Raw genomic sequence first — 20308 nt, forward strand, 5'->3', positions numbered from 1 at the left:
GATATAGCAACATTAGCTCGGATTCAAAGTCGGAATTCAGCGGCTTAAGCAGTTCAACAGATTACGCATGTATTGAAACGGATGGTTGGAGTATGGAGGCAGATAGCGAAAATGAAATTGAAGAAGAAACTGAAGCTATTGAGCGAATAGCTATTCACGCTATTCGGCCATGTCTGCGTTAGCATCGCCGGTAAAATCTGCAGACCAACGATCGGAGGTTTCGCATCTTGTGACACTGGATCAACTTAAACCCATCGATTGGTAAGTGTTTGTTTGGCATTAAATGTCGGTGGAAGGAAACGCTGGATGTAAATATACGTTCAAATGTACATACAGCTAGCCTAAATAGCATGTCAGCATTGATTAGCTGGCAGTCATGCCGCGACCAAATATGTCTGATTAGCACATAAGTTAACAACATCAACAAAACTCACCTTTGTGATTTAGTTGACTTTATCGTTGGAAATGCATCTGCAGGTTATCCATACATCTCTGTGCCATGTCTGCTTTAGCACCGCCAGTAAAATGTGCAGACACTCCGGCACATTCAATTGGGGTCTGGCGGCAGATTTCTTTGACTTTATCGTTGGAAATGCATCTGCTTTGAGTGTCGCAGGATAACCACACAATCTTGCCATCTCTGTAGTAGCATTGCTTTTGTTGGTAAAGTGTGCGGAACAAACGACTGACCATTTCGTCGGCTTTCCCCACACCCTCGTATTTTGAACAAATGTTGTCCAATTTCTTGCCACTTTTGCATCTTTGGGCCAGTGGTGCAACTTGAATCCCTCCCTGTTAGTGTTGTTACACCCTCCGACAACACACCGACGAGGCATGATGTCTCCAAGGTTCCAGAAAATAGTAGAAAAAACGTAAAATACCAGAGCTGAGAGCCGGTGTTCGTAATGTGTTTGAGAAAATGAAAATGGCGGCTTTATTACATAGGTGACGTCACGTTCTGACGTCATCGCTCCGAGAGCGGTAAATAGAAAGGCGTTTAATTCGCCAAAATTCACCCATTTAGAGTTCGGAAATCGGTTAAAAAAATATATGGTCTTTTTTCTGCAACATCAAGGTATATATTGACGCTTACAAAGGTCTGGTGATAATGTTCCCCTTTAAAGCAAATGGATGACATACATTCAAAAATTTCCCCAGATGTCATTCTGAAAATAAAATTATGTTTATGTTCAAATATTGGGGTCTTTTTTAAGTTATATTTATTTTTGCAAGCAAGCAAAAACCTGTAATTAATCATGATTGATCCAAATTTAAAAGAATAATAATTTAATAGTACTAATTTTTAGAGAACATTTTGGTCCAAAATAGGGCAGCACGGTGGAAGAGGGGCTATAGTGTCTGCCTCACAATACAAAGGTCCTGGATTCGATCCGCTCGGGGTCTTTCTGTGTGGAGTTTGCATGTCCTCCCCGTGACTGCGTGGCTTCCCTCTGGGTACTCCGGCTTCCTCCCACCTCCAAAGACATGCACCTGGGGATAGGTTGATTGGCAACACTAAATTGGCCCTAAATTGATGTGTGAATGTGAGTGTGAATGTTGTCTGTTTATCTGTGTTGGCCCTGCGATGAGGTGGCGACTTGTCCATGGTGTACCCCGCCTAGCGCCAGAATCCAGCTGAGATAGACTCCAGCACCCCCCGCAACCCTGAAAGGGACAAGTGGTAGAAATTGATGGATTTTGGTCTAAAAACAGATCACAATACAACCCAAGGGTGTCTGTTCAGCCCGTTTATTTTGTATTTCTTCATTCATTGTTTTAGGGTTGTTTTTATGTTTAATGAACAGACAAAATAAAAACTTCCCAGATTAGAACATTACAAAATCAAAGAAAAATTTTAACTTGTCCAAATCTCCCCAAAACTGTGACCTGAAAACCAAAATTACTGATGACTTGTGCATCATGCTGTATAATGGTCTATGACAGGTGTCACCAACGCGGTGCCCGCGGGCACCAGGTAGCCCGTAATGACCAGATGAGTAGCCTGGCCTGTTCTAAAAATAGCTCAAATAGCAGCACTTACCAGTAAGCTGCCTCTATTTTTAAATTGTATTTATTTACTAGCAAGCTGGTCTCGCTTTGCTCGACATTTTTAATTCATTTTTAATTCAAAACTCATAGAATTTGAAAATCCAAGAAAATATTTTAAAGACTTGGTCTTTACTTGTTTAAATAAATTCATTCATTGTTTTACTTTGCTTCTTATAACTTTCAGAAAGACAATTTTAGAGAAAAAATACAACCTTAAAAATGATTTTAAGATTTTTAAACACATATACTTTTTTACCTTTTAAATTCCTTCCTCTTCTTTCCTGACAATTTAAATCAATGTTCAAGTAAATTTATTTTTTTTATTGTAAAGAATAATAAACATGTTTTAATTTAGTTCTTCATTTAAGCTTCTGTTTTTTTGACGAAGAATATTTGTGAAATATTTCTTCAAACTTATGATTAAAATTCAAAAAAAATATTCTGGCAAATCTAGAAAATGTGTAGAATCAAATTTAAATCTTATTTCGAAGTCTTTTGAATTTCTTTGAATTTTTTTGTTCTGGAAAAGCCAGAAGAAATAATGACTTGTCTTTGTTAGAAATATAGCTTGGTCCAATTTGTTATATATTCTAACAAAGTGCAGATTGAATTTTAACCTATTTAAAACATGTCATCAAAAACATATATTTATTGTGAGAAATCATTAAGATGATCAGTGTTTTCAAAAAGATAAATATCATTAATTATTAATAATAACATAGACTTAAAGGTAAATTGAGCAAATTGGCTATTTCTGGCAATTTATTTAAGTGTGTATCAAACTGGTAGCCCTTCGCATTAATCAGTACCCAAAAAGTAGCTCTTGGTTTAAAAAAAAAAAAGATGAATATATGTGAACACATTTCTTGCAAGGTATGGCACGTTCATGACTTTGCTAAAATCCTCAAAGTTTAGTGGGGAAATAATAATATTAGTAAGTAATAATAACAAAAAGAATCCCTCCAGTAGGTCAGTTCAGATTTTACACTACTTTGTTGCCTTAAACAGAAAACTAATTGTGGAATTTTGTTTAGCACAGCGATGATTAAAGTGCTGTACGCGTCCTCCACCCAGTGGTATGCCAACTTGTCACTTGATTAAATAGTCTAACACAGTTTTACTGTTCAAACTTTGTGTAGTGTTACAGTGGCCAAAAATATTATACATGTTAAATAAATCCTCTGCCTTGTTTTTCATGACTATTTAGGCCTACTGCGCCACTGTATTTTAATATTTTTGTCATTATGGTTGTACTTGGCGAGTCAAGTGTTTTTTGAGGTGTTACTTGGTGAAAAAGGTTTGAGAACCACTCGTTTGATTGACCTTAAAACTGCAGCTTCATCAATTATTTTAGTAATGGAGTAACTGAATAAAACACACTTTATAGCTGCAAATAGTTTAAAGAAACACAATTTATTCTGTCTATCTTACTTAAACCGTCATTCCTTTTTTCTAATAATTGCACATTATCCATTCATCCATCCATCCATCCATCCATCCATCCGTCCATCTTCTTCTGCTTGTCCGAGGTCGGGTTACGGGGGCATCAGCCTAAGCAGAGAAACCCAGACTTCTCTCTCCTCAGTCACTTCGTCCAGCTCCTCTTGAGGTGTTCCCAGGAGAGCTAGTCCCCTCAATGTGTCCTGGGTCTTCCCTGTGGCTTCCTACCGGCCGGACGTGCAGATACCACCTCATCTGGCTCCTCTCGATGTGGAGGAGCAGCGGATTTACACTGAGCTCCTCCCGAATGACAGAGCTTCTCACCCGATGACTAAGGGAGAGCACCGCCACCCGACGGAGGAAATTCCATCCATCCATCCATTTCCTACCGCTTATTCCCTGTGTGGTCGCGGGGGGCGCTGGTGCCTATCTCAGCTACATTCGGGTGGAAGGCGGGGTACACCCTGGACAAGTCGCCACCTCATCGCAGATCATCCAAGCTCAGTGCCGAGGACAAGCCCGCTTTCCATACACTTCCAGAGATGCTCAGCTTCTGATGGGCGAGACAATGCCAAGCATTTATCCAATGGCTGTCTTCTAATTTGGCTGCAGTAGAACAACCCACTCTGTGCTCCCCCATTAAAGTCAATGGACACTTTGACCGAGGAAAAAAAGGTAATGTCGGCTATTGTGAAAGTAGTATTTTTAGTCAATGAAATGTGACAAAAAAATATATATTTATGGAGTTATATTGTGCCTTCATTTGGAGATAGCACAGAAAAATATATTTTGCAAGAAAACTCCATAATAAATGAGCATTCCTTTGTTCGTGTATTTAAGTTCCGGAGACTCCATGTGGTTGGGATTTTATCCAGTTTCGCTCGTTACTGTCATTAAGTGAATAATTGAAGTAACAGATTATAAATCATATTTTTTTTTCCAATCAAATTAATCAAATAATCATTTCAGCCTTAACTTACATATAATTGTATTGTTTTTTAATATACAACTCAATGGCCTTGTGGTTAAAGTGTGCGGCCTGAGACTGGGAGGTCCTGAGTTCAAACCCAGGCCAAGTCATACAAGGGACCCTTTACCTCCCTGCTTGGCACTCAGCATCAAGGGTTGCAATTGGGGGTTAAATCACAAAATGATTCCCGAGCGCGGCAGTACGCTGCTGCTCACTGCTCCCCTCACCTCCCAGGGGGGGAACATGGGGATGGGTCAAATGCGGAGGACACATTTCCCAGCACCTAGTGTGTGTGTGACAATCATTGGGACTTTAAAGGCCTACTGAAACCCACTACTACCGACCACGCTGTCTGATGGTTTATATATCAATGATGAAATCTTAACATTGCAACACATGCCAATATGGCCGGTTTAGTTTACTAAATTGCAATTTTAAATTTCCCGCAAAGTATCCTGTTGAAAACGTCGTGGAATGATGACGCGTATGATGATGCGTGCGCGTGTTCTTCCAGCCCGATCCAAGCTATAAGTTGTCCGCTTTGATCGCATAATTACACAGTATTCTGGAAATCTGTGTTGCTGAATCTTTTGCAATTTGTTCAAATAAAAATGGAGAAGTCAAAGAAGAGAAGATGTAGGTGGGAAGCGGTGTATTGCAGCTGCCTTTAGCAACACAAACACAGCCGGTGTTCCCTTCTTTACATTCCCGAAGGTGAAGCTTTACTATGGAACAGAGCGGTCAAGCGAACATGGTTCCCGACCACATGTCAACCGTCAGGTTTCGTTTAAAAAATTGTGCTAATAAATCGTCTCTTACCGTGGACATGAGTGGAGCTTGCGTCCTCCTGCAGCTGCGGACTATTACCTCCTCCCACCGGAGACACTGGCGGTCGCCACACCCGTAGCCACACCACTCCGACTTTCAGGTACCATATAATCTCACTAAAACACTAGTAACACAATAAGCAGATAAGGGATTTTCCTGAATTATCCTAGTAAATGTGTCTAATAACATCTGAATCTAGTTCAGATGTTCTAGTTCTTCACTCTCACTGTCCTCATCCACAAATCTTTTCATCCTCGCTCAAATTAATGGAGAAATCATCACTCTCTCGGTCAGAATCGCTCTCGCTGTTGGTGGCTATGATTTTAAACAGTGTGAGGATGTGAGGAGCTCCCATACCTGCAAACCTTCCCGGATTTTCCGGGAGACTCCCGAAATTCAGCGCCTCTCCTGAAAACCTCCCGGGACAAATTTTCTCCCGAAAATCTCCCGGAATTCAAGCGGAGCTGGAGGCCACGCCCCCCAACATTGAGTCAGACCTGACTCAATGTTGTGACCCTCTTAAACAGGACAATACTGCCATCTACTGTACATAGAATAGAATGTAAATATATTATACATTTGTTCTGAAGCCCACAGTAAAGAGACGTAACTTCATCACGTCTCCTGGTTATTGACTCCAACCCAATATATTACACCGTCGACGGGCAAAATGAAGAAATACGCTTGCAAGTTCCAGAACTTTCAGTTTATCCAGAAGAGTTCGAAGGGGAAGAGGTATGTCGCCTGTAAATTTTGTAGAACAGACTTCTCCATTGAACACGGCGGCCGAATGGATATTCAGCTATTAACGGTCAGCAAAGCACAAGGCGTCCGCAGCGCAGCATCGTTCACAACCCAGTATTATGGCCCACCTCGCAAAATGAAGACCCGATGGTGTATTTTATGCTGAGACAAAGATGGCTATGCTGATTGATAGCTGGAAGGTACATCCCGTTCTCATTTGCGGATGTCTACAACAAATCCGTGAAGGGTGTCCCCGGATTCGGAGATCGCTCGCCAACACGCAAATGGCAGAACAAAGGTTACTCAAAAAGTGAAATGTAAATGTTGTTGGTTTTTTTTAGTAACCAGCAAGCACAGTACAGTTAGTAGAGCAACTTTGTTTTTATTACTGTGTATTTGATAGGTGCCATCGGAAATTCAACTATTTCTTTATAATAAAATAAATATATATAGCTAGAATTCACTGAAAGTCAAGTATTTAATATATATATATATATATATATATATATGTATATATATATATATATGTGTGTGTTTATCAATCATTGTTTACTTATATAGCCCTAAATCACTAGTGTCTCAAAGGGCTGCACAAACCACCACGACATCCTCGGTAGGCCCACATAAGGGCAAGGAAAACTCACACCCAGTGGGACATCGGTGACAATGATGACCCAGTGGGACGTCGGTGACAATGATGACTATGAGAACCTTAGAGAGGAGGAAAGCAATGGATGTCGAGCGGGTCTAACATGATACTGTGAAAGTTCAATCCACAATGGATCCAACACAGTCGCGAGAGTCCAGTCCAAAGCGGATCCAACACAGCAGCGAGAGTCCCGTTCACAGCGGAGCCAGCAGGAAACCATATCATCCATCCATCCATTTCCTACCGCTTATTCCCTTTTGGGGTTGCGGAGGGCGCTGGCGCCTATCTCAGCTACAATCGGGCGGAAGGCGGTGTACACCCTGGACAAGTCACCATCTCATTGCAGGGCCAACACACATAGACAGACAACATTCACACTCACATTCACACACTAGGGCCAATTTTAGTGTTGCCAATCAACCTATCCCCAGGTGCATGTCTTTGGAATATATATATGAAATATATATGAAATACTCGAGTTGGTGAATTATACGCCACCCCTCTTAACCACGCCCCCCCCCCCCCAACCCCCACCTCCCGAAATCGGAGGTCTCAAGGTTGGCAACTATGGGAGCTCCACAACCAGTGATGTCACACGCACATCGTCTGCTACTTCCGGTACAGGCAATGCTTTTTTTTAAGAGCGACCAAAAGTTGCGAACTTTATCGTCGATGTTCTCTACTAAATCCTTTCAGCAAAAAGATGGCAATATCACGAAATGATCCGAACAGAACCGATCAAACTTTGGAACAATAATCACAGGTTAATGGAATTACCCAACATCCACCCCCCCCACCCCCAACAAGTGGTGTTCTCCCTATGGCTACCACCAGAGGGGGTGAGTTAGCCCCTAGTCACTATGAGCCCCATGGCAACAGATGCCCCCCCTCCCCCATTACTGCTTACACTACATCATACTCCTCCCAGACTTACATATTTGTACGAATAATATTAGTATTATCATTATTGGCGTGGTCCTTATGAGAAAGGGAGAAAGAGTAAGGAGGAAGAGGACGGAGTGCGGGGGGAGGAAAGGCAAGGGGAGAGAGAGACGGAGAGAGAGAGAGAGAGAGAGAGAGAGCGAGCACAGGGCTGCTGGTGCTGTGGGAGAAAAGACGGGGGAATTACACTTAGCAGAAAAGACAGGCAGAGGGGAGGACACACTTCCAGGTGGACACCCCCAGTCCTCGACCATCTCTCCCCTCCAGTCCGGCTGCCCGTGTCGTGTCCGTGAGACGGTCACCGCACGTCAGACTCGGAGGGAACACACACCGCCGTCCACCCTCTGAGTCCATGGGGTAACAACAGGTATGTCTGACCGCGCTGCATTGACAAAACAAACAAACACGGAGACACGCTGCGCGTCTCTCAGCTCCTTGTTGGACAGCTTGGACGACATGACTGTGACATGTTTGTGTCTTTTATCCTCACACCGGTGCGTTGTCTTCGGGGCTCAGCAGTACCTGTTTCATTTATGTCGGCTTTATATTTACGGACGCTGCCTTTCATTGTGTTGTCTGACACATCATGTCCGTCGCTCGAGAACTTCCTCACACTTTTGCCAAAAATAATTAGACTTTTGAACGCCTGAAAGTTAAGAACTGCACGCCGCCCATGAGCACTTTCTCCCGGCTGAGAGTGTGAGGATGCCCCGTGCAGACGTCTGGAGGATGGAAATCCTCACATAACCTCCACAAAGGGGGAATTCTCTAAAGGGAAATTTCTGCTGCGTCAACGGATCAAAGTTGTCTGCCAGACAAGACATTTACAGAAGACAGTTTAGCTTTTGAAATGTCGCACTCTTCTTCTAACCATCTGATGTTTTGTATAGTGTTTCTGTATGTGTGTGTGTGTGTGTGTGTGTGTTGTGGGAGTACAACACACACACACACACACACACACACACACACACACACCTCTTTTGTAGTAGTGCTTTCTAAACTTTCTGTTCAGAAAACTAATGCTCTTGTGGAGGCTTTTGTGAATGAAATATTGTAATAATAACAATCCATCCATCCATTTTCTACCGCTTATTCCCTTTTGCGGTAGCGAGGGGCGCTGGCATAATAATATACCTGTAAAGTTAAAAGTTAAAGTACCAATGATTGTCACACACACTCTTGGTGTGGCCAAATTATTCTCTGCATTTGACCCATCACCCTTGATCACCCCCTGAGAGGTGAGGGGAACAGTGGGCAGCAGCGGTGCCACGCCCCGGAATCATTTATGGTGATTTAACCCCCAATTCCAACCCTTGATGGTGAGTGCCAAGCAGGGAGGTAATGAGTCCCATTTTTTTTATAGTCTTTGGTATGACTTGGCCGGGGTTTGAACTCACAACCTACCGATCTCAGGGCGGACACTCTAACCACTAGGCCAGTGAGTTGACACAACCTACCGATCTCAGGACGGACACTCTAACCACTAGGCCACTGAGTAGGCCACTGTATGATTGTAGCTGAGATAGGCTCCAGCACTCCAGCGACTCCGAAAGGAATAAGCGGTAGAAATGGATGGATGGATGGATAAAGATATTAAACTCAATTGTTCCAGCAGGGTGGAACAGGGGTTAGTACATGTACCTCACAATACGAAGGTCCTGAGTAGTCCTGAGTTCAGTCCCAGGCTCGGGATCTTTCTGTGTGGAGTTTGCATGTTCTCCCCATGACTGCGTGGGTTCCCTCCGGGCACTCCGGCTTCCTTCCACCGCCAAAGACACACACCTGGGGATAGGTTGATTGGCAACACCAAATTGGCCCTAGTGTGTGAATGTTGTATGTCCAAAGTGTACACCACCTTCCGCCCGAATGCAGCTGAGAGAGGCTCCAGCACCCCCGCGACCCCAAAAGGGACACGCGGTAGGAAATGGATGGATGGATGGATGCATCTTCCAGGGGCCACATTTTGTAAAAGCTAAGGATCGGGAGGCCAGATTTTTCCATTTACTAATGTTCTTATTTTGAGAAGCAGCATTCTCTGTAGTGGACATTTGTTTCTGGTCTATTGCTTTTGTTAGAGTTACACTTTTCAGGAAAATTAGCCCTGTTTTGCAATCTCCAAGTGTCCATTGTAGTGGCTCCTGGCCATTATGAGGTTATTTTTTTTTTTTCTAACAGTTTTAACTCCTCTCTACAACCGAAGCGCTAGAGTGTTTTCAATGTGTAATTTGCTGCAAAAATGTCAGTCTCGGATATATATTAATATGTTGATATTTTTAGGCCATGTCACGATACACACTATATATCTGGATATTTTGCCTTAGTCTTGAATTAAAACTTGATACATATAATCACACCAGTATGATGATTCTATGTGTCTACATTAAAACATTCTTGTCCAAACCGCATTAATATATGCTCATTTTAAACTTTCATGCAGAGAAGGAAACTCACAACTAAGTCAATTGACCAAAACTGTATTTATTCAACAGTTTATTAAGCATTGGCACAAACATTCATGTCATTTCAAAACAGAAAGTGCAGGATTGTCAGAGACATTTAAAAACAAGCTATTAGTGCACTTTTGTGCAAGATGTCACTAAGATGACATATCAAAACAACATTAAATTAAAGTGCACTTTTTGTACAGAGCGCCACTACAATAGTTTTAAAACAAATAAAGTGCACTTTTGTGCATGATGTCACACAAGATATTTCAATAACTGTCAAATAAAAATGAGTTGCATAATAAGACATCAAATAGTGTATGTCCTTCGCTATGTGGTAGGTTACCGCAGGCGTTATCTCCTTCTGTTGTTAACAATTTTTTTCATACGGTGTTGTGGAAATGGTGGCTTGGGCATTTTGTTGGTGTGGCACCAAACGGATATGTTGACATACGGAGTTTCAATCACCCCTTATTCTCTAGCAGGTGACTTTTGAAATGATACTGCGCATTAGCAGGAGGTGATACTTTTTATAGCAACTCTTTTGCCGCATCCTTGACATATTACGGTTGTCTCTTTAACTTATTTCCGCTTGAAGCCAAACCACCGCGAGATGATGGACCCCGTGCTGTTTTTCTTGGGAATTGATTCTTCCTTCATTTGTTACCAGATTCGAACCTTCTTTCTCTCGTATTACCACTCGCACCGCACCACTAGCATCACAACTAACTTTACCCATGCCGCTACCTGTCTGCTCTGAGAGAGCGTCTGACGTTGCACGCGCGACAGTATGTAACGTATGCAACAAGGTGCGCTTGTTTTATCTCTCTGTGAGAAGGCGAGACAAGAAAGAGTGAGAAAAGCATGCAGTGTAATGCCCACAGCTAAAAGCAACTGCGTGAGAACGTATACTCGAATATCACGATATAGTCATTTTTTATATCGCACAGAGATAAACTCACGATATATCGAGTATATTCAATATATCGCCCAGCCCTAATTGCAACTATTTGAAATAGGCAGCTGAAATTCCTCTGACGTAACATTAGAAAATACATCTTAGAAAAACTGATGTTAACAGGAAAACTAGTAGAAGAAAGCTCCTGGTCAACAACAAACAACATATATCAACAGCCAAAGACATTTTATCAGAAATATCAATAATATAGAACTTAGATATAGCGTGGACGACAGAGACGACTGGAGAGCCCTGATCATCAATGCCTGCAAACATGCCTGATTCCCCATGATGATGATGATGATGATGATGATGATGATGATGATATTTCCATTCTCCCACATTTTTAAACATAAACAGTACTTTAAACTATTAAACATCTATCTTCTATTAATCTATTTATCAATTGAGCTATGCATGAATCCTTTGTTTTCTCATTCAAACGTGTAACCTGGAGTGAACAAACTATCAGAAACTGCCTAGACATGAAGAAGCGGTAGGATTAAAACATGCATTATTTCATCCATCTATTTATCCATTCATTCAACAGGGGCCTCCAACCTGTTTCCTTATGACAGGGCTATTGAACTACATTGTTTTGGGGGCCGGATCTCTCGCTTCACTACTATTCCTTTTTTTGTATATTCATTAAAATTTGATATTATTAAGGACTTGCGGTCGGTGTCATACCCGCAACGGATTTGGCCCATGGCCGTCAGTTAATTAACCCTGCAGTATCAGGACTATTTTGCTACATAAAACAGCACTTATTATTAGTACATCAATTATTAGTTAGTGCATAAAGTAAGGCTGAACAAACAATGAAGTCCTGCTGTTTTAGATAACGTTATCATCTCCCTTGTAAACACTAAAACACTCTTTCAACCAAACAATGGTGAGTAAACGTCTTTTGTTGTCAGGTGATCTGCAATGTGCATCATTTTGCGTCATTCAATATGACAACACCAAAGGACTTGTTGTCTATTGGCTTCTTCTATCTAGAGTTACATTGAGTCAATCGCATACTAGTATGGCTTTAGTTTTTTATTGATGGATGCCCTTCCTGATGAAGCACATCATTTATTAGGGCAATTGACATCTCCAATAGCCAGGTATCAAACCTGAACTGACATTGTGTACCATTTTATAACCTCGGCAAAATACCAATGTACTTGATTCTTTAACCATTTAGTGAGTTACTTAAAAACAGTTGGTGAGGCCAGTTGGAGACCCCTGGGCTACAGCGTAAATGGCCCACACAGACTGTTTGACAGTGACTAACTGGATTGTTGGATTAAAAGACTATCTGGTGATTTCCCAAATTGTCTCAAGGCCTGGTAGGATTTAAAGGTTGTTTCGTCCTCCCTCATGCTAGGTTGAGAGTTGCAGCTTGATATGATAAGCCCTACAAATTATTTCATTCAGTTATTCAATTATTGTAGGATTACGTGAAGTGAGTGTGTGTGTGTTTGTGTGTGTTTCCATCAGTTTGTTTTTACTTTGTTTTCTATTAACTACTTTGCATGAACTGCCTCCCACAATGTTTCATCCACAGCTGCCCTGTAGTGGGCTTCAGTGTATGTGCAGCAAACCTTGAAAACTGACCAAGACACCAGCTAGTAGGTGCGGGGGCGACATCATCTGTGAGATGGAAAAAATATTAGCTGCACATGTGAGATTACAAAGACTTTCCAGGATTCTACCTTATGACTCTTTACAAAGAGAAAGAGATGAGACTTGAAGACATTTTTTGTCTGATTTTTTTTCACCAACAGACTGCTTTATTAATCTTAATCAGAAATACTTTATTAATCCATCCATTTTCTACCGCTTATTTCCTTTGGGGTCGCGGGGGGCGCTGGTGCCTATCTCAGCTACAATCAGGCGGAAGTCGCCGTACACCCTGGACAAGTCGCCACCTCCTCGAGGGGAAATTACAAGTCATCTGTAACCAAATCAAACAATCTTACAAAATTATGTAAGAATTGACATTTTAGGGTGCTTGGTGCCCTGTTCTAGGGAGAATTAAGTATTTCTTTTAGGCAGGGGCCACACTGTTACCCATCTATTCATCACCAACTACATCCAGGCTGGGGGGGGCGGGGTGTGAAAATGAAGGGGTTGATTAGGCCGGCAGGTTTTAAAGCTTGTAACGATATTCCCTCACTCTTTCTTGGCGCGTGTGCGAGCCGGCTGGCGTGTAGGAAGTGCTCAGTGCCCCCATGCAGGTTGTAGGCTGAAATGTGTGCAATCACTGCTTATAGTTGGCTTTTATCCCCAGGGACGCCTTGTACTACCCACAGTGTATTTGTGTGTTTATGTAGTAAGCACACCTCCTTTAATGACTGTGGAAATAGAGAAAAGAGGTCAAATGCTTCATCAAGGCACATTTGTTCTGTGTTAGCAACCTTATGCTCCATTCATGGCTTTATAGCTCTCACTTCTCCTCATGGTGATTGCTTGTTAATGGGCACACCTGTCAGCACCAAATTAACTTTTTAAAGTCGCCATCCCTCAGGTTGTTTTTCTGACACATTGTGAATATTATAATTCTCACTTTTGATTTCATGTCAGCGTGACAATGTAGTGGCTCTCCTGAAACTGTGGTCCAGTTGCATCCCCCAGTCCCCGACAACTCCGGAAGCTTTTTAGCTTAACTGCCTGCATCGTACATTGTGAATACAGGTGCTCCTAATCCTAGTGGGGAGGCTGTGGGGGATGTGTGTGTGTGTGTGTGTGTGTGTGTGCGTGTGTGTTTGTGTGTGTGCGTGCGTGCGTGCGTGTGTGTGTGTGTGTAGCAGCTGTCATCCCTGTCCACCTATGTAACTTGCTCATTCTGCCCCCCAATTAAGAAAAGGTGAGTTTGAGCCATCCTCACCACCTCACACATAAACACACATCATCTCCTGGCGTCCATCTTAATATTTCATAGCAGTGTGTGAGTTTGTTTATGCATAAAGACATCCACTTTGCACTTCAATTACACTTTTTAAATGTCAATTAGAAATAACACAGCTATAATCCAATGTATTTGTTTTTAATGTTTCATGATAAGGACTTATTACATTTTTGCATTGTTCATCCATCCATCCATTTTCTAACGCTTATTAAATTTTGGGGTCGCGGGGGGCGCTGGCACCTATCTCAGCTACAATCGGGCGGAAGGCAGTGTACACCCTGGACAAGTCGCCACCTCATCGCAGATTTTTGCATTGTACTATAAGCAAAAGGGAAATGTATCGGCTTGGTATTTTCAGCATCTTGACGATTTTTCTGCACACAGTTGTGAGTGTCCTTGAATGGCTTGGCATTGTAGATATGCAGGGTGGGCTTCCTCAATGCAATTACCTAGCAGGCAGGGCAGCGGAAAAGACACACACATACGCTCCTAGTTGTTCATTAATGAGTGACTTAGTCGTGACTTATAGAGCCTTCAGGCCTGGTCCGTGAAGAAAAATCATTAGTGAAACATTTCTATAGAATGTGGAGGTTTAAATGTGGACATTCGTCTTCCAGAGTGCTGCGAGCCTCCGAACCATGTGTGCTGGTTAGTTGTTATTTTTCCCACCGAATGAATTTGTCTTTTATACACACAGCATGAGCATTTGATGAGAAATTGAGCGGCTTTGAGCAAATGGTCTTCTAGCCTCAGGCTCTGGCTGGTGCCCGATTTCCATATCAAAGCTCAGGTGAGAGAGAGTGAAAGAGAGGTAGTGGACAAGAGAGAGAGAGAGAGAGAGAGAGAGAGAGAGACAAAGAGAAGAGTGTGGCTGATCAAACAGACATACGCTAACACTAAAATAACTTTTTGCATTTGCTTTGTTTTTTTTTGTTGCGCTTCACCTTTTATAGTCAGTATTTGTCAAAGCTGTCTGTCTCAGTCTAAAGTTGTGTGGTTTGAAAACACGCACACAGAGAAACACAAAAATCCACACATTTGTCTGCTCACTACAATACAGATCTTATGACAAGCATTCCAGCAATACATCAACACGTTTGCTCCTTTTAACCATGTTAGACATCAATCCTGTGTTAAAATCATCCCCAAGAAATATTCATCCTGTCCACGCCTGTTATTGATTGGTGATGGAGTCCATCGTCCCTGAGACTTAACACAGGGCAAGCCGTATAGAAAATAGATAGCAGGATAGATACTTCTCCCATTTCAAGTGTCACACCTGGCCCCGTAGAATTAATGGTGACACTAATTAATGCACTGACTCTTTGTTTAGTGTTTTCAAATATGTGTGTGTGTGTGTGTGTGTGTGTGTGTGTGTGTGTGTGTTTGTGTGTGTGCAAGTGTGCGTGTGTGCGCGTGTGTGCGTTTGCGTGCGTGCGGGTGTGTGTGTGTGCGCGTGTGTGCGTGTGTGTGTGTGTGTTTGCGTGCGTGCGGGTGTGTGTGTGTGTGTGTGTTGTCCTGATGAACATTATAGGGCTTTGTGGAGTTTAGTAATCCGGTTGTGAACTGGAGTGCTAAAGTGCTGCTAACAAGACCTGTTTAACATTCCCTCCCCTGCTCAAAATACAATTATTCCACTTGGCTGCCATTAACATGTACAGTAGGACTTGGGCTTTTAATTGGCCTGATATGACTAATGCCAGATCAACTTGGATGTGCTAATTAGTTTTTGCTTTAAAAGTGCCATCAGGACATGAAATATTCATTGATGCGGGGTGGAGCAAGGACTGTGGGCGGTATTATGGGATGTTAGTGCTATGGGCAGTGTGCCGGGAGAAGAGATTGAACCTTCGTCGGCCTGTTATGGTCACTTATCAATACGTTTGGTGCGAGGTGTTAGTGTTTTGTCGCACACCCACGCGCCGCCTCCATTCAAAGCAATGCAAGGCCACCTACTCCTCTCTCCAAAATCTCATTCATTTGTCTCCCCCATTTTTTTCTTAACGCTCATCGCTTCACATGTTTTCTTTCCTCATATTTTGGTTGCCTAACCTCATGTCAGCCCCGTCCTCTCTGTGCCCTCTACTCCGTCCCACTCTTCCTCCTCCCCTACCCCTCCCACTCCTTCATCTCTCACCTCTCCTCCTCCTCCCTATTATAAGTGGGCCAGGTGCCTCCTGTGGCCTCCCCTACTCCATTTCTCATTTTTACCCTTCCTCTACTCTCTTTCTCATTTCCATCCTCTCCTTGTTCCCTTTCTCATTTTAATCCCTCCTGCTGAGTTCATATTTAAACATCCCTTCAGCGTAATAAGAGTGGACTCCATGCAGGACTAGTGTCTCCCGTTTTTGGTCCGTCATTGTAGTCTAAAAGATCAGTAAGAGCCTCTGCAATAAAGGTGAGAAAGGGGGCTGAGAAGGTATCGGGGAAGCCTGTTTCCTCCTTTCCTCCTTTAAAACATCAAATAATATAAAAGTAGTGATCCACAAAATGTTCGCCCATTGAGAATTCAACTTTGACCAAAATATTTTTATCTTCCAAAAAACGCGGACGAAAACAGATGTTGTGATGACGATTGCAGGATGCAGTGCTTTGTGTTGAGTAGAGTTAACTCGTCTGCGGTGTGGATATATTTCAATATAACCGAAAAAGACAGACATCTGCAAAACGTGCAAGGTGGAATTATCATTTTTAGCAAGTGCGTTCGCCACGTCACTTTTAATCACCTGAAATACAAATATTCCAATCGACATTCTGATGTTGTGAACAACACTGCACAAAAAAAGAGCATACCCGCCAGCGACTCAACTCCGTTTGTGGCACTTTTTACTATAAATTCCAAACAATAAGCTAGTACTTTTTGCCCTCTACGCTCTAAACCCAGGGGCTTATAAAACGGTGCAGCTATTTCATGGATTTTTATTCGCTAATGGCCATAATTCAAATACTTTTCCTAAAACACAAGCAGAGACATTGAAAAGGTGTGTTATTCTTTGAGATATGGCACCATCATTTGTACAAATTAATTTACTGCAGGTGCTGCTGGGTAAACATCTACAGTATTTCATTCAGTTTAGTGCTTTCAACCAAAAGTACAAGCATCATTCCGTCTATTAGTCATCCGCAGCATTTCTACTCGTATGGATTCTTCATTCGTCACTCCAAGCAACGTTTGTAAGTTTTACAATATAACTAAAACTATTCATACTTACCAAGCTGTCCCTTGTGTGATGTCTGTAGGATTGTTTTCATGCATAATTGTACGTGCCAACATGTCACTGTAGAGTTATTGAGTCTGTTTGCTGATTGAAGAGCTAGCTTTTGCAGCTCGTGGGTCTGTGACGATGACTTCTGTTTTGTTTAATCAGCTGTTTTATTGCCGTGTTACGACACTGTTTGGAAACAATAAGGTATGTAAATAACCATTAACAAAATATTTTTTAAACAACTAATTTCACAACTGAAGTTGGTAATCTTTGGGCACCTCACGATTCGATTGCGATTCAGGAGCTACAATTCAATAAAAAATTAAATTTTTTATGCCTTTTTATTTTATGTATGTTGATGCAGTTTGTCATATATTTTCTTTTTGCTAAGAAAGCATTCACCACTCGTGACTTTTAAAAACAGTGCGTTTGTAATAAAAAGCAGTTAAATAATTCCCATTACATATGTTAAATCAATGGAAACTTAAAGATAATGCCCTAAAAGTAAGGAACTGGTCGGATATGTCGTGTAGTGGCTTGCTGTGGTCAGACACATTTTTAGAAATGTCTGCATTACTTTTTTTTACAATAAAGACATACTTGATGATTTATGTTTACTAATCGATTTACAATTGCCAATGTCCATATTGTATGGAAACAGATTTTTTTCTTCCTAAATTTAGTGGGTGCGGCTTATATGCCGGTATTTGCCTTGTACATTATTATTTTGTATTTTGTATTGTTGTAATACCAGTGTTAAATATATATTTTCATTATTGTGTCATTGTTTTCTTCCTTGAAGGATGAATATTAATTTGTGCAATTGCAACACCTCGATTTTAGTGAGGTTTGTACATTCATAGAACCAAATGCAATGATTTTGATGGTTGGCGTAATAACTTATATCAGGTCATTGTTATTGACGCTCTTTGATCATGTTGGATGTAATGAGACGACGGCAAGACGCCCATCAGAACAGATCAAAACAAACACAATTATTATTACATTACTTCATAAAACTACTGTAGTTTATGTAGTACATTCGAGTGAATTATTTTTCAAATTATACTTCTTATCTAAAATTATTTTTTAAATTTTTTTTAAAGGTCTGTTACACGTTAAAATTGTGGTGATCTGTCGTGCCAAGCACAGATTAGGAAGTTTTGACTTAAATTATTTGCAATACTTTTCTGAAAAGATGATGGCTTTTTAAAAATAACAGTTTCAGGCTTTTAATAATAACAGTAGTGTCACTTTTTTGTGGTCAAGAATACTGTTGACCAAGTTTTGAAACCTCTGTTGCTAGTGTCAGTGCAAATTGTATTTGTCAGTTGTGTGCTGGACTTAAACTTCCAATTTACCAGCTAAAAGGCTACTTAACTTCCACAACTCAAATATCTCACCACAAATACTGACATTTCTCTATATATATATATATGTTATATTAATCATCAATCATGCACTTAGTGTGTGCTGTGTTACCAGATATCATGTATCCTTGAAAGCAAATACACAACTTTTAGTAAGGCATTGTCACAGGAGCTCGTTTTTGTCATTTTAGTTCCTCTTGAAACAGGACTGATGAAGCCAAACATGAACAGAAGTGAGAAAGTCCACATCCTCTTTTCAGTGGCAAGGGGCAAACTCCCCCTCGCTGAGGTTTATGTTGAGTATTAGTGAACACAAATCGAAACACGTAGCTACGCGCTACACACATTGTTGCTGCCTCATTGTTTCTGCCACTGTGAACGCAGACGGTGAGCTTGCAATGGGCCTTTTCATTTCATCTCATCCTCTCTGCCCCCCCCCCTCCCCCAACACCACCACCTTTCACTCATTGTCATTCTCTTTGCCTTTGTCTCACACTGTCTCTTTTTCTTGCACTCTTCTTTTTAATCGCTTTCTCACCCCCGCACCTCTCCCTGCCTAGCTTCTGCTGTCTCCGACCCCCATCCTTCTGACTGTCATGAAGGGGGTGGCTGATTGGCATTTGGATCGACACCTGATACTGTCACTGCCTCGCAATGTGGGAATGTGTGACTTCTTGAAATTAGGTTTCCAAGGTGCGTGTTGTCTTTTGCAATGACATTTTTATGTTTACATGATTTATCGCTGTGGGGTCAGGGGGGAAGTGTTCAATAGAGCTCCATAAGCCTAGCCATGGTGCTCGTTCATGTTAGTCAACAGGTGACAGATTATGTTAAATAACAGACAGACATGAGGATAGAGGAGCAGACAGAAGTAAGGATGTCCATGAGCCTTCTAATTTCATCACAGTGTAGGAGGTAGCCTTGAGGCACAGCAAAGCAAACTCTCTTTTTTTTTTACTACAAAGAATCAGTCTTCGGAGGAGACTTGGCTCTGGATGGAATACGTCCAACTATTTACTTTAACTTGTAGAACTTGGAGGTACTCAACTCAAGTGTTTTTTTACTGCACCACAGTGCATTCAAATGGTTTTAGTCGTTAAGAGAGAAGAACAGTATTTATTTGCCACATGTACAACGTAAAATCTCTGCATTAAACCCATTCTCTTGAGGAGCAATGGGCAGCCATTGTGTACAGTATCTTGGTCAGTATAACATCCGTGTGGACAATGTGGCTGAAGTGTCTTGACCACGTACATAACACCAACGGATGAGATGGAGGAATGGCGTAGTGGGTAGAGCGGCCGGGCCAGAAACCTGAGGGTTGCAGGTTCGCTTCCCACCTATGGACATCAAAGTCGCTGCCGTAGTGTCCTTGGGCAGGACACTTCACCCTTTGCCCCCGATGCCGCTCACACCGGTGAATGAATGATGATTGGTGGTGGTCGGAGGGGCCGTAGGCGCAAACTGGCAGCCACGCTTCCGTCAGTCTACCCCAGGGCAGCTGTGGTTACAGATGTAGCTTACCACCACCAGGTGTGAATGAATGATGGGTTCCCACTTCTCTATGAGCGCTTTAAGTATCTAACAATAGAAAAGCGCGATATAAATCTAATCCATTATTATTATTATTATTGGGAAGCAGGATTTGATTCGCTGGAGGATACGCTCTACTTCCTGAGGCATGCCACCCACCGCACTACACCAGTGTTTCCTACACAACTGCAATCTACTCGTGGCGGCGGGGGCACTGTTAGAATCAAACTGACATCATCATAAAATTTGCATAATTGGCTATGACGCTTTTATTGT

The 20308-nt window shown here is 41.9% G+C and overlaps 1 protein-coding gene across 3 annotated transcripts in view; it reads left to right on the plus strand.

Annotated features, from left to right (window-relative positions):
• The first annotated feature begins 7703 nt into the window (after window positions 1-7703).
• Window positions 7704-20308, plus strand: part of zbtb46 (zinc finger and BTB domain containing 46) — a 136221-nt gene continuing 123616 nt past the window's right edge. Inside the window, exon 1 of one of the 3 annotated variants that reach the window (XM_061904144.1) lies at window positions 7704-7989. The gene's annotated coding sequence lies outside the window, so the exon portion shown is untranslated. The remainder of the gene's footprint in view (window positions 7990-20308) is intronic. The other 2 variants (XM_061904142.1, XM_061904143.1) reach the window with 2 other exon arrangements.

This window comes from Nerophis ophidion, linkage group LG06 (assembly GCF_033978795.1).
Source record: "Nerophis ophidion isolate RoL-2023_Sa linkage group LG06, RoL_Noph_v1.0, whole genome shotgun sequence".
In the NCBI taxonomy this organism is placed as follows: domain Eukaryota; kingdom Metazoa; phylum Chordata; class Actinopteri; order Syngnathiformes; family Syngnathidae; genus Nerophis; species Nerophis ophidion.